Consider the following 14,270-nt stretch of genomic DNA (forward strand, 5'->3'; position numbering starts at 1 on the left):
TCACCTGTGTCCCCAGCCTTGTCTCTACCCCGGCCATGCTCATATACTGACAGCAAGGTGTTAACCTCTCCTGGGAGAGCACATACCGCCAGCCTACAGACATGAGATAACTCTCCAGGGGTTGGAGGGCTGTGGAGGACAAGGGGAGGAATAACAGTAGGTAAACAATATAACAAGCTCTACATGAAGAAAAAAAAACAGTGGAATGAATTTACAACTTGGTATAATAGCTGTGAAATTTAGCCTGCTTATGGTCGGCTGTTTGCCTATTGGTGGAGATTAAGACTAAACAGACTAGGTTTAACAGAGCGGCGACAAGGGGCTTCGGATTTGCTGGCTTTCAGCAAGATCATTGGAGTTACATTAAATAGCAGACAGAGGCTTGAAGATCATTCAGCAAGAACGCTGCGTTTTGCAGCTGTATGCTCACTGAAAACAGCAAACTTAGGAATGTTCAGTCTTGTTAATGACTATTTTTACTATAGGACACAAAACTGAGGGGACAAGCTATTTTCAAATAGACCAAAAGTCTAGCAAGCAGTTCAGAACCAATTTTAAAGTTGTCTTAAGCCTGGCCGACACTAGATTATTTATTTTAATCTTATCAGATGTTGAACATGTGAGAGAGCGCACACATGATGAGAAATAATGATTCATTTAACAGTTTTGTTCCTTTAGTATGGAGAGCAATGGTATGACCTGGAACCAAATTAACAAAACCAACCCACATGGTTTCAGCCAAACCACAGTACTGGAGGAAACTATCAAATATTGAAGTGGAGTCATGTTACACAACAAAACTTACTTCAACTTGAATCACCTGTGAGGAACTTCTGATCTGCATTGATTTTGGCGCCCCCTGGGGACAACCCTTCGGCTTTGCTATTTTGTCCTGTACTTGTGTATTAGAGCTTTTCTATGAAAAATCTTTTCTTATTGTTTTTTAACAGTCATACATGTCACTCACTGTGGATCTTTTCTGTGGAAAACGTACATGTCTGCAGGGTCCTGTAACTCAATTTGACACCTACCTGCTGGCAGTGTATACAGGCATTTAAAAATTATGTTTTTGAAATGATCAGTCTTGACGCTGAAGGTCTTGTTAGCTTTTGTAGGTAGCACAGAGGCATCAGTGATAATCTCAGTCTTTTTCATAACCAGTTCAAAACCACTAACAGGAGCTTTAACTAACTTAAGTAAACTCTGGTCTCCTGGCTGAACGCTATGTGTTGAATTGAGTCATCCCTGATTCTAATCCACCTCCACCTTTTGTACATCTTAGGTTGTTTATTTTGGGGCTATGATGCCTTTTTTATTGGACAGTGGATGGAGTTAGAAGCAGGAATGAGAGAGTCAGGTATGGCAAGAGAAAAAGGAGTCACAGGATGGAGTTGAACTCAGGCAGCCTGCATGGAGGACATCAAAAGAAGTATTTTGTGAGGCGCAACCTGTTATCTAAACATTTTTATTCAAAAACCACTTCTGTCAGAACCGGGATCATTATAAACTCACAGGGAGCCAGGGCAACTGGCTCCAGGTCCACCACAAACCTAAGCTCCACTGCTGCTATTTTATCTCATGCTACAGAATATAAACTGAGAGAGGTGCCATAAAGATCAAATAAATCCTGACAGGAGACAGTCCGGAGAATCACAATGCCAGGAGACGTGCCAGTAGGTCATGACTGGGACAACATTTGTGGCCCATATTTTACTGCCTTGGCGAGGGTTCAAGTAGTTCTCGGGCTGATTTGTCTGGTCGTAAGGTAAAGGGCTGGATAACAGTGTGTTGATATACCAACAGTGACAGCGATGAACGTCTGTAGTTTACTGCTAAACTCTGCTCATCACTCAGGCCTTTTAAAAACTGTCAATTATGCATGAGTAGCAGAGTTTATGCATTATTTGTAAAAAAGGCGGAAATTAAAACCATAGGAGGATTTGCTTTGATTAATAATATACAGAAAACAAGTTTGTTTTGCTCTAAATTCTCCCTTAAATAGCGCCTTAAGCGTGGCAATCAAACTGATATCAGATGTTAAATATAGCTGTTTAAAAAGACTGACAACCATAAACAACATCCACACATATATTAGTTTTGACAGTATATCACAAGGATTAAGCAATCAGCAACAAAAAGTCAATCAATAGATAAACTGTTCTCAGAGTCAAACATCAAACAGGGTATACAGCAACAAAGCCCCCTCAAAGAAAATCCATTCAGTATACCAATATGGTCCTGTTTCAGAACCAGAACGGACATCCACCAGAAAAGCTAAATTTTTCCGGTTTCTGAGTAATAGGCATAAACAACTCTAGAAAAAAAGCTTAATTTTTAGAATATGTGGTGGATGGGATAGAACATTAAACTTACTAAAAGTGGCGGGCTGAATTCAGCCGACCAGTGGCAAAGTCTAAATCACAGAACAGTATGCTCTGTACTTTTCCATTTTCTCACAAACTTTGTGGTTGTATTGTTAGTCCTCCAATTCCAATCCAACATTTTCCCTCCTGATTCCTGATATCTCAGAGTGTCTAAGATAAGATCACGTACCGGTGCTCTCTAAATTGTTTTTCCCAATTACCTTGTGCTGACAACCAGAAACATTTTTCTGAGCAAATGTACTTTTCAGAAATTGTACAGGAAAGTATTTTCTTGGAGACAGGGTTGAACATTTAATATCTGTGTCACTCCATGTTTATACATTTTAGGAATGTTTCAGTTTTTTTTACTCATGAAAAAGCTCCTAATTTTTTCAACTAAAGTATAACGGCCAAACACCTGACACCATGCCACTTTAATGCCACCAATTGGTGTAAGAATATACGTTTCAAGGCTTCCAGTTCTTCTTTCGGACCACTGCCATCTTGGCCTCTATCTTTATTGTTAGGTTGATATGGAAATTACTTTTAATATCAGGGAGATGTGCCCTAAAGCAAACCCTACTTAATTGCTGACTTCACTCTAAATGGGATAATATTTTCCAAGATTACCATTATGCTGCTCCATACATTTTAATTAGTCTCTAATAATTAGTCAGCTGGAGTAGCTGACAAACATCACTATATCGTTAGTCCAAATAACAAAACCTGACAAATGCGACAAGGGTCTGTGAAAGAGACAGTTTTTTCCAATTGAAAAAGAAAAAAATCTCCAGAAGAAGAACATTCTTTTGCTTTAATTTAGATTTGGCAATATCCACCTCTGGTAGTCTGAAGCCAATGTGGAAGGGCAAAAGAACTGCAGTTCCTTGAGTGTCCACATGAGGCTGTTTGAAAAACCAAGGCATTCCCATTCAGTCCAATATTTTAATGCCAATTTCAAAATCAGAAATACATATGTTTAAAACCAGGTACAAAAAAAATGTTTTTGTTGTAGAAAGATAATTTCTCTATTGGTAAAAACTAGATTGATCAAAAAAGTTAGGTTGAAACCGCATTTCCAATATGGCCACTAGCATCGTTGGGCTTCACTACACCTCTTCACAGAAACTATAGGGTGAGGTCACTGAGGCTATGTCCATGTTATATACAGTATACAGTTGTGATACAGTATTAAAGACAAAGAAGGGAGATTTATTATTGATAGTAGTTTGACTCTCAGTTACAAGCACAGACTTTACAAGATTTTTAATAACTTAAGAAAACCAGAGAAAAGACTCTTGAATCCTTAAATTTAAAAAAGCAGGAGTATGGCCTGTTAATGCTTGACGGTGTGTTATATAGTCATTAAATCAATTATAACGTTAGTCAACTGTAAAACACTCCTGACATCTTTCCATCTCTCAGCCTCCACGCTCTTTCTCCTCTTGAAAGTTTACCGAACTGATCAGCGTCAGTGATCTTCATGCTCAAAGGTCAGGAGATGTTCTTGTGTCAGGCAGCTCATCCGGTTCCAGACAAAGTCTTTCTGTGTAAGAGCTCCGACTGCAGTTTTCTGAATGGTGAGTCATCAGCTGCCAAAGCAGTTACCAAAATTACACCTGATGCCTATCAAGCCTGTCTCTCTCCCTCTTCCGCCTGACTGCGAGAGCAACATCAAAAAGCTATCTGATCCTTTCAACACACTGCCTGACATTTTAGCTAAAGTCCTCGGGATTTGCAGATGGACTTTGTCTCTACGAAGCTGAGGGTGAGTGTGTGAAAAGTGTGTTTAAGGTGTACAGAGATGTATGAAAGATAGAGAGAAAAGACAGAATGTTTTGTGCGAACAGTACAAGAAAATTGGAAGAAAACTACTGTACATTATCTTTTTAGCACTGGTTCAGCATACTCTCCCCTGTCATAAGTAAGCCTCAAAGAACCAGAAATCATATGAATAAGTTTGACCTTTTTTGGAAAGAAGGTGCTCCGCTGAAACGCATTTGTCTGGTTCAATTCATCAAACCTTTACTTCCACTTGTGCTGTTTACCTTTCAAGGGTGTTCTTTTCAAGACGCACTGAGGCCGGACAGGAGGCAGTTGTAGAGGACGCGGGGAGGTGGGAGAGGGTTGTATCAGAGATATATAAACACAACAAACCCAAGGTTGACGTGATTATTTGTGATGCATTGCCAAGGAGGAGATGGCACTTTGTAGAAAAGATCCATTGGCCAAGAAGTAGAGTGAATAATGACACTCAATATCCCAACGTAATCTGCCTGATTCTCACATCAATTTCGTTATAGGATCTTTTTCATGTCGTTCTCACATCCAGGCATTCAGAGAGGGAAAATAGCGTACTTACTTTTAACGGCTGTCTGATGGAATCAGTCAGACGCTGCTGAGCACCCAAAACTTTCTCTGAATGTGATCTCTACAGGTGTTCAGGGTAGCTGTTTCCAATTCTACTATTTCCTGCAGGGCCAGATTGAAAAACTGGTTGGTAATATTTTGATGATGAGAGGAATTCTTTTTTGTTTCTAGCAGCAACTGTGGCATGACTGTACATTGGAGGTTTGGTTGTTTGGTTCACATCTCATGGTACAACCTAAATGGGGAAATCTTTACTTACAGATAATTCATACAGTGCAGTTTCTGAATGCACAGTATTCTGAGTGGTTTCGCGTAGGGCTGACTACCAGCCTCTGCTTACAGGAATAAAGTCTATGTTGAGAGCAAAAGGGTATAAACATGATCTGCTTTAAATCATTTCTTGATCTCATTGGCAATCATCTAGCAACAATTTAGGTCTAATTAATGTCTATAAACAGAAATTAAAATGCAAGTTCAGCTTACAATCCACTCTCAAACGTAGTCTCTCAAATTTGACTCCATTCTCACTTCTTAAGTTTCTAGTAAGACAGTAAACTATGGCAACACATGGTCGGCTGTCCTTTTTTACTAACCGTTGGCTACACCAGAATCACCAAAAAGTTGACCGTCGCTTCTGGAGGCTGTATTGTCATCAGACGAGAGGTGATGGGTTCTGAGATTGCTAAGAGTATTAGGATTCATTGAAAAAGATCAATGTATGGATTCAATGATTAATGAATTCATTATCACTAAATGTCAAAATGTATATTTCAGACATCAGTCCATATCAGCATCTTTAGCCTATGACTCTATTTTGAAATCCCCATGGTACTTTACCAAGTAAAGGGAAGTGACTTTTCCCTAGAGTGACCAGGAGCCAACAGGCCAAAAGTGGGATAAAGAGTATGTATGTGCAGGACACTGTGGGACATGCAAGGGAGTTTGGGTATAGATTTGTCCAAACAACCCTATAAAACACTTCTATTAGCCCACACAGGATTAGCTAATAAACAGTGCAGTGGCTATGGGTTTCGAGTCCAAATGCATCCTGGTAGCTTTTGTCTTTGTTTTGTGGTGGTGGGGCGTAACGTAGAAAATAAGGATGGTGACAGGTTTACGAGCGCTTGATCCCATGTGTGGGCTGATTGATTGACATCTTAAACAGGCCAAGGTTATAGCCTTATCTTGCTCTCTACACAGCCATTGGATAAAAGCCAGAATTTAGAAAGCCAACTGTCCAGCACCTTGGAAAACTAGAGCCAAACAATTGTGGGACACAGAACAATTGATGAAGACGCAGTGCAGTCCCGCACAAAGCAAGACACCTGGTCACCCTGCTGTTCTCGTAGTGTTTGGACTGCATTAAATGGACCTACGATACCATCTTATTTCCATTGCAGCCCCCTTGAATTGAAATGAATAAAAGTGTATGGATTCAGACTCTATCTGAACAAAATAGTCACCTTAAGTACTGATTTGATATCTTACCTTAATGAAACATGCAATTTACACATTTAGGATTTATATTGGGTTTTTAGTAGAGTTTTGTAGATTGGGTATATGCTTTAATTGACCACAAACATAAAACATATTTTGAGCTCTTTTAAGTCGCAAAAACAGATCTAACAAAAAGTTGCATACCAGACATTGTGAATCATCAACCTCTGTCTTCTGCCTCCACAACTTTCCAACAACCAAGTCTGGGTGGGCAACATCAAACTGTTTCATATCTTTCAGAAAACATCAAACAACTGTATGACTTTCAGACAACAAAAGTCCTACAAAGCTGCCTCCTCACACACAGACTGGTCAGGGACACAAAGAACACAGACCTTGAACTTCTTTGTTTAACAAGTTTTTTCATTCTTCCCTCACCTTTAGTTTGAACAACTAAGTATAACATGAGGACTTTTTAGAGGGCACTCATCTCCCCGTGCGTTAGCTTCATTATCCAACTCCTTTGATTAAAGGCTTTTTCTAAACCTGAAGGTATGGCTTTGCAAAAAAAGCCAATACACAATTGAACCTTTATGGTCTAAAAGCACTTGGTCAGAACTGCAGTAAGTCAAGCATAGCATACCCCAGCCTTTCGGGGTGCTTTTTGAGCAATATGCTGACATCAGCACGGCGCCATGTTCTCAATAACTCTGCTAGCATCGTTATTTTACAGCTATTATACATATCATGGTAGATATTTGGGTTTATCGTATCAGATTCACAACATTTTGTGAGTAGCACATCATACAGCTGATGGTGATTGGAATAAGTCCAAAATCAAGTTGATATGCAAATTATCTAGGCCTATCTGTTAATACGATTCATCATTTGGAAAACTAGGACGTTTGAACAAAGTTTTAAGGGGGGTTAACACAAATTATAAAATGTCAGCCTTTTAATAGTCCTTGAGAGAAATGTCATGAGACCTTTTAAAGAACTGGGAAAATGTTAGTCATGGTTTATGCAAATGTGTGGATGTTTGACTTAATGATTGAAAATGTTATCCTGCTGGTAGTAAAATAAGAAAACTCATCAAAGTCATTAGGCATCCTCTGGCTGCAAGAAATGTCCGTACAAAGTTTGGCAGGGTTTCACCACAAATAAGTGGACAGAGTCTTGCTTGCAGAACAGCCGTCTGAATAGTTGAGCAGCTGTATTTGCCATGACTGGAGACCAACTGCTAGCATGGGTTGGTTGTATTTGAAGACACTTCTTCCTTTGAACCGAGTCTACTTTTTAATTAAACCAATGCCCAGCCTTATATATGAGGATATTTAGCAGAACCATCCACACTGGGAGTTTAAAACACATAAGGAGCTGCAGAATTGGAGAGGCATCTAATTTCTTTTTTATAATGAAACTGTTAAAATGAAGACAATACTCAAACGATTCAATGATTAAATTTCTTACTGCTCAAAGAGGAAGATGAGGAGTCCTAAATAGACATTGCTTAAAACTAAGCAGTCCTAATCCAAAATGATTTGGAAAAATCAATATAATTAATTGATTAAATCATAATTGTCACTTATGTCCCATGGTTCCCATTTCAGATCCCATGGAGGTCTCTGGCCTTGTCTTGCCACTACCGCTTTTTCACCAAATCAAAAATGGAACACCATTCTCTGTTTGCTCACATCTATTCAACGCTGACTCGTTATCAGTGTTTTGTCAGAACCATCTATCCCAAGGATGTTGTTGTGTCCTGCTGCCTTATCGTAGCCGGCTGCCTTCACGCCTCCGCTGCGTTGCTTCAGCGTTGTGTGAACACGTGGGCCTGGAAGCCTGAACTGCCACGGCTTTTAATCCCCTCTCGTCGGAGTCACAGAGCCCCAGCTTTATTAGCATATATCCCCCCTCCCCTCTTTGTGTGGCTTTAATGTTCTCTGGGTCTTCTCCTGCTCCTGCACCATATCTGACAGTACATTTCTGTAATTCTAATGACACTGCCCCAATCTCCCATTCATTTCGCCTTTGTCTCTCTCTATTTGGGTCAGTTTGTAGTTTTGTTTACTCTCCAGCGGCTCAGGGAGGCAGAGGCAGATTGCAGTATGTTTAAGTCACTATCTCTGGCAGGTTATAGCATGGGGCCACCTTGGGTGAGGATGGGATAAAGGATGTGGAAATTAAAACTGAGTGCTTTGTGCAGCAAGTTGTTGTGCAATATCCAGGGAAGCATTGGCTTTGCAGACATTGTTTCCTTTCCAGCAGGGAAGTCTGCTGAAATGACAGCAATGCTATGTGGGCATATTCACGATTCTCACTTATCTTTAAACTTTCCTGGAAAATAGGTAGAAGCATTTTTTTTATTGGGACCTTCCTCCATGCTAGTTCAAAGAAGTACAACAAAGCTGTGGGTGTATGTTGAAGGATGGTTACTCAAGCTGTGTTTGCCAGTCTCAGTGGTGTGTTGCAGGGCGATGTACAACAAGATCAAAGTTTGACAGTGTTACATTTTCTGGGTGTTTTTATTTATTTATTATTATTTCCTGCAGGGTGCATTCATGCTGTGCCATGTTTGGGATGTTCCGGCATCTCTCCAACACTGGAACTATGAATTCTGTGTAAGACGTGGGGGGCTAGCAGCAGAAATCTCCTTTAAAAACAGTCATGATCGATCCCAGCAACCAAAAAGAAACAGATCTGGGATTCTCTCGACGTCTCCCGAGGTCAACTCTTCCTCAGATAAGGTGCGGTAATGATCGCACCTCCAGCGTGTAGAGGGTACCAAGGTGGGAGCAGAGGTCACCTCACAACCTGTCCCCTGGAGACCTTTTTTTTTTTCTCTCCAGCGTCAGGGGGACGGAGATAGCAGCCATCAGATAGAGAAGACCGCAGGGGAAGAACCCTCTCTACCCTCCTCCGCCCTTTGCCTTTGTCTCTAATATGGAGCAGCGATGGCAGAGGCCGCAGCGTTTAGAAAAGCCCTGTGTTTCTACTATAAAAACCACATCTATGGCCATGGAGAAGCTTACACTGTAATCCTGCATGACGGATTGAGTCTGCCACTGCAGCACTCTCCCTCTCTTTTTTCTTTCCCTCCTCGTTTCTTCCAAAAACTTCCATGGAAGCAGGCATGAGCTCGATGTATGGACATATACAGCCATACACATATTAGTGTCATCTGAGGCGTATAAGTTCACATACTGCACACATGCATGTCCGTATGCGCTTTTTCACACTCTTTTCATCAATCCTTTTTTCCATAAAAAATGTAGAGCATACTATAGCTGTTGAAAATGTTGCAGTCAGGGAGTGAACAATTCGATGTCAATGGCGGGGGATGGAAAATAGGTTTCCTTGCCTTCTTGCAAGTGAAAGAACAGAATGTAAAAGATACCGTCACACAGCCTCGCACAGTACAAGAGAATGAATCCCATTGGGAAGTCTCAGTGAAAGCCAGAGCTGCAGAGGTATATAGATGACCTGGATTTTGAATCTGCACTCCCATGGCATGGATTACTGAGCACGGGTGGAAACGGCCTCTAATATAAAGGACATTTATACGCTCACGGATCACTACTATTAGGAACCCTCTGAGCCTGATTTGCGCCTGTCCTTATCTATCCATCCTCTTGTTACTCCAGCGTTTTGTCTCTGTCTTTCTTCCCTGCACATCCATGCTTTATGTTGTTATTTTTTCAACTAGTTCTCTTTTGTAATCTCTCTCTCTCTCTCTCTCTCTCTCTCGCTCTCTCTCTCGCTCGCTCTTTTCTCGTTCTCTCTGTGGGTATTAGGCATTCAAAGATCTTTCTGTGCCATGCAGTTGAAGTTATCACCCCATCTCTCTCCCTCTCTCACTCTATCTCTCTAATCTTCCTTAATCTTCCAGCCCAGAGTGAAGTGAGAATTAGTTTCTCACTCTCCCTCATCAATCTCTCGCACCTCCCCTTCTTCTTCTTCTACTCCGCTCTGCCACCTTTCTTTCTCCTCTCTCTCTCTCTCTCTCTCTCTCTCTCTCTCTCTCTCTCTCTCTCTCTCTCTCGTTTTCTCTCTTTGCCACTTTGCTCTCCTCTGGATCATCCTCACCAGCTGCTTTCTTAATCCTCCTTCTTGCTCAGTTTGTCTCCCCTCTTCTCCCTCGCCTCTGCTCTCATTCTGCTTCATGTCATCAACAAAACCACAGAGGTCATTTCTGCTTCAACCTTGCATGTCTCTCTCTCTTTCCCTTTACCTCTCTTCCCATTTCCACCTCCTTGCCCTTAGTTTTTTTCCTCGCTCTCTCTCTTCAAGAGGCTCTCGGGACTTTTGCATTGAACCCCAGCCTGTTAACCCTGAGCCGGGTCCTTACCTGCTCACTGTCCATTGCGGCACACACTCTCAGGGAGAGCTGATGTTAACACCCGCTATTCAACACTTCCCTAGCATAAAAAACAGTTGAACTCAAAGCAAGATTCAATCTTTAATAACCTCAAAATTGTGTTCGATTGTAACACACACACACACACACACACACACACACACACACACACACACACACACACACACACACACACACACACACATTTATTGCATGTTCGGATGTGTCCCATTTTTCAAAAGCAGGATTTCGGAGGATTTGGATTTTGATGAGTTTTTCGCAGATTGTTCTCAATTGCACCCAGACTCCCCCTCAAGACTTCAGAGAGAACAAAGCACTTCACAACCATCAACAGAGGCGAAAAGTATACACAGTTGGCTTACTACAGCCTCACAGAGAGGATTTAATAAAACTGCAAAGTGAAAGGCCAGGAGTGGAAACTGTCCCCTTCAGCACATTATCTAACAAGTCTATAGATCAACCTTTTCACTTAGGATGAGGAAAAAAATCTATAAATGAAAGTTACGCCATAATTTGGTGTGTCTATTTGTATCAATACAATAGCCAAGAATCAAAGTTATACAGTATGAATTATTAAATTGTAAAAGGACTGAACTTATTTATCACTTTGATAATCTTTTGACCAATCAAAAGTGTTTTTACAGAACAGATGGTATTCACTTATTCAAACACACCTAGCTCAACGGTGACCGCCCACTTTTTCGGCTGCTTTGGTTACAGAAGTAAATTTCCTTATTTAAATCCTCCATTGACATCTCATTAAATCCTCATATCAAGAGACTGAAGCCTGGAACCAAGACAACCAGCTACCCCAATACTCATGACTCTAGCACATTTGATTTGGCGCAAAAACGGAGAAAAAGGCAAAGGTCCGTTTTCTCCGGAGTCAAGGAACTACAGATCCCACAAACCATTGCAAATGACAGCTTCTTCTTAAATGTAAATTTTGTCGTTGCTTTAGTGGTAATACTGTTAATACACAAGTGTTGTAATATCTATATTTCTATATGTTGTGCCGACGCTATTAGTTGAAATAAGTGTGAAAGGAGGATGCTATGTTTTTAACACATTCACACGCCCCTTGCCAAGCCATTTTGTTTCAGTGTCTGTCCATTGAAACGTTAAACTGCAAGGAGTTACTCTCTCAATCATTGAGCCTGTCCCCCCCAACAAGCTGGTTTTCCAAGTAAAAAATCAGCTGTCTCTTTTTCATCAAATTTCATATAGCCTAAATCTGACACACACTCCCTCCCCTCACAGCAGAAGATGTTCCCCTGTCAGAGAGAGAATGCTATCTATGCTGCGTGTTATTGGATGTATTCGCAATATAAACAAAGAGGTTATGAGAACGTCTGGGTGAGCAGAACAGAGCATGAAGCAGTTTCATTATGTGCACTAAGATTGAATCAGACATGCAGTGGTCTTAGGATATAGCTTACGTCATCATGACCCCTGCCCACTCGCTTGTGTTGAATTTTCATTAACAGCTGCATTCAAACATCAGCTTATCCTGACTTGTTGTGGACATTTGAGTAGTGGGCTGGCTGGAGGAAGTCTGAAAGACGGGCTGTTTGCATTGACACATGCAGCTCACTTGGTGTTTTTTCTGGCATAAAGTGAAACAGCTTTTATATGATAAAACATGTTGACAGTGAAAACCTTTGGGGATGTAATTGTTAAAACAAGGGGTATTTAGCAGTGGATCAGAAAAAATACTCAGCACATCACTAAATCTTTTAAGATAAGATTACAACGTATTGTTCGGCCGCTGGCGACTCCTAACCTTCCATTCCCGACTTACTTGTCTGCTTCAATGTGCCACATCCTAATCATGCTATGATTAGAAACACATTACTCACAACTCTCATTTTTCAACTTGCACGAGGCTCTGTGTCACAGATATGTGTGTGTGTGTGTGTGTGTGTGTGGAGAGGGAGAGACACTCAATTTGTCCAACAATCACCTGATGTTATTTTCAACTTCAATCCCCCAGTGGAATATTTGAAAGAAAAAGCAGAGACAGAGCTCGCAGCGACAAAAGCAATGCAGGAGAAGCCACAGGTATAATCATGTACGCTTTTAAAAATCTCAATATGATGTTATTTTTTCCTCCAAGTTGTGCCAATAAAAGTCATGTTGTGACTAAAAAAGCTCCTCCACTTAATTAGCGAAACGCACGGGCCACAAGTACTACACAGGGAAAACAAGCTCCCTGTGCAGTAACACTTCTCGTGTTGGACTGTCTCTGCAGCGCTGCCTCCTTACATTCAACAAGAATAGAGCAAGTATTTGCAAAGCTACAAGGATGACTAACTCAGTCAGTTTTAAAGCACCACGCACCTTCACTTTGAATCCCACTCCGATTGGACTTGTGTACATGAGCCGCGTGCCACACAAGAGTTCTCCCATTTACATTTCACAGTCCCTGTGGATGGAGAAGGACAAATTAATATTAATTCCACTATTTCTCATTATCAGGGAGGCATAATCATGATGAATGTTATCCTGTTCAGAATGAGCCTTTAGGAGAGAGAAAAAAAAATAACTAAAAGCTGGCTGGAAATATTCCCTATCAGGAAATTAGTCAAAGTAGAGGGAGAAAAAAAGGCATGGATAAAAAGTGCTGTTGAAATAACATTTAATCCTGTACTGAGCTGCTGCATCCTCACAGTAACATCCTCACAAATCCACATGATCCCCTTTGTATTGTTTTTGTTGTTTTCCTCTCTGTAGTGTGTAAATAAGAAATTCGACACAAAGGGGGACTGATGCTTATTTGTTTCGGACAAATTCAAGTGTTGGCTGGTTATAATGTGGCTGCTTGAATGGCATAGACTGTATGAAACATGGACGTAGACTCAGCGATGTCACACCTTGGTTTCTGAAGAGGCATTTTGAAGCACAACGATGGTGGTCGCCGTAATCGAGCTGATGACTTCAACTAATTTCTGGCTAATCAAGAAGCAGGCAAGGAGGTGGATTTGAGGCCGGCCAAATGAGTATGTCGGTTTCTGAAACACGTCCATCTAGCACCAAATTCTACAATACAGTTTAAGTTCAATGGGATTTAACTAAAGTGAAGCCGAACCTCCTGGCAAACAGTTTACAAAGCACCTGCCTGTAAGGGTGCACTCAAACGAGGCAATCTGTACAGTGCCCAATCACGCTTCAACCCCAAAGTCCAGATCGTTTGACTAGTGTGAGTGGTACAGTACGTACCGTGCTCAAGCATGGTACCCCTCCTTGGCCCTGGCACAGATATAAGAAGAGGGCTTCAGCACGGTAAAGTTGTTCATGCATAAGCACACCCCCCCTTTGAATCTCGAGAAACCCAGAGTGTTATGGTAGTATCTGACCAAAATGATTAAAAATAAGCCACAAACAACTGAACACGGGGTGATTTTTTATATTACTTAACACTTCTGAATATATTAAGCCTTTAATTCAAAAAGAATTACCAAAGAGCGACTGAAATGTAAGGAACAGGTCCCATTGGGTGCTTTAATTGTGATTTTTGAATGACTTGCAGGCAGGCAAATCTGGCTATAAATGTTCTGCCTGCCAATTTTTTGATTGTGGTTTGTTTTGACTGATTTTCGCTGTTTAAATTGTTGTTTTGTGTCTTCTAAATGTATTTTTTATGATGTTTGTATGTATGGCTGCTTATTGTTTGTTGGGAATTGTGTTAACTGTGCTGCTGCCTCTCTTGGCCAGGAATAAGG

The 14,270-nt window shown here is 41.0% G+C and overlaps 1 protein-coding gene across 3 annotated transcripts in view; it reads right to left on the bottom strand.

Annotated features, from left to right (window-relative positions):
* LOC132978725 (uncharacterized) overlaps positions 1–14,270 on the bottom strand; it is a 190,095-nt gene that overhangs the window by 129,814 nt on the left and 46,011 nt on the right. For 2 of the 3 annotated variants that reach the window (XM_061044006.1, XM_061044008.1), the window contains exon 2: positions 12,889–12,973. The exons of the other annotated variant lie outside the window; for it this stretch is intronic. The gene's annotated coding sequence lies outside the window, so the exon portion shown is untranslated. The remainder of the gene's footprint in view (positions 1–12,888; positions 12,974–14,270) is intronic. 3 annotated transcript variants of the gene reach the window in all.

This window comes from Labrus mixtus, chromosome 8 (assembly GCF_963584025.1).
Source record: "Labrus mixtus chromosome 8, fLabMix1.1, whole genome shotgun sequence".
Taxonomy (NCBI): Eukaryota; Metazoa; Chordata; class Actinopteri; order Labriformes; family Labridae; genus Labrus; species Labrus mixtus.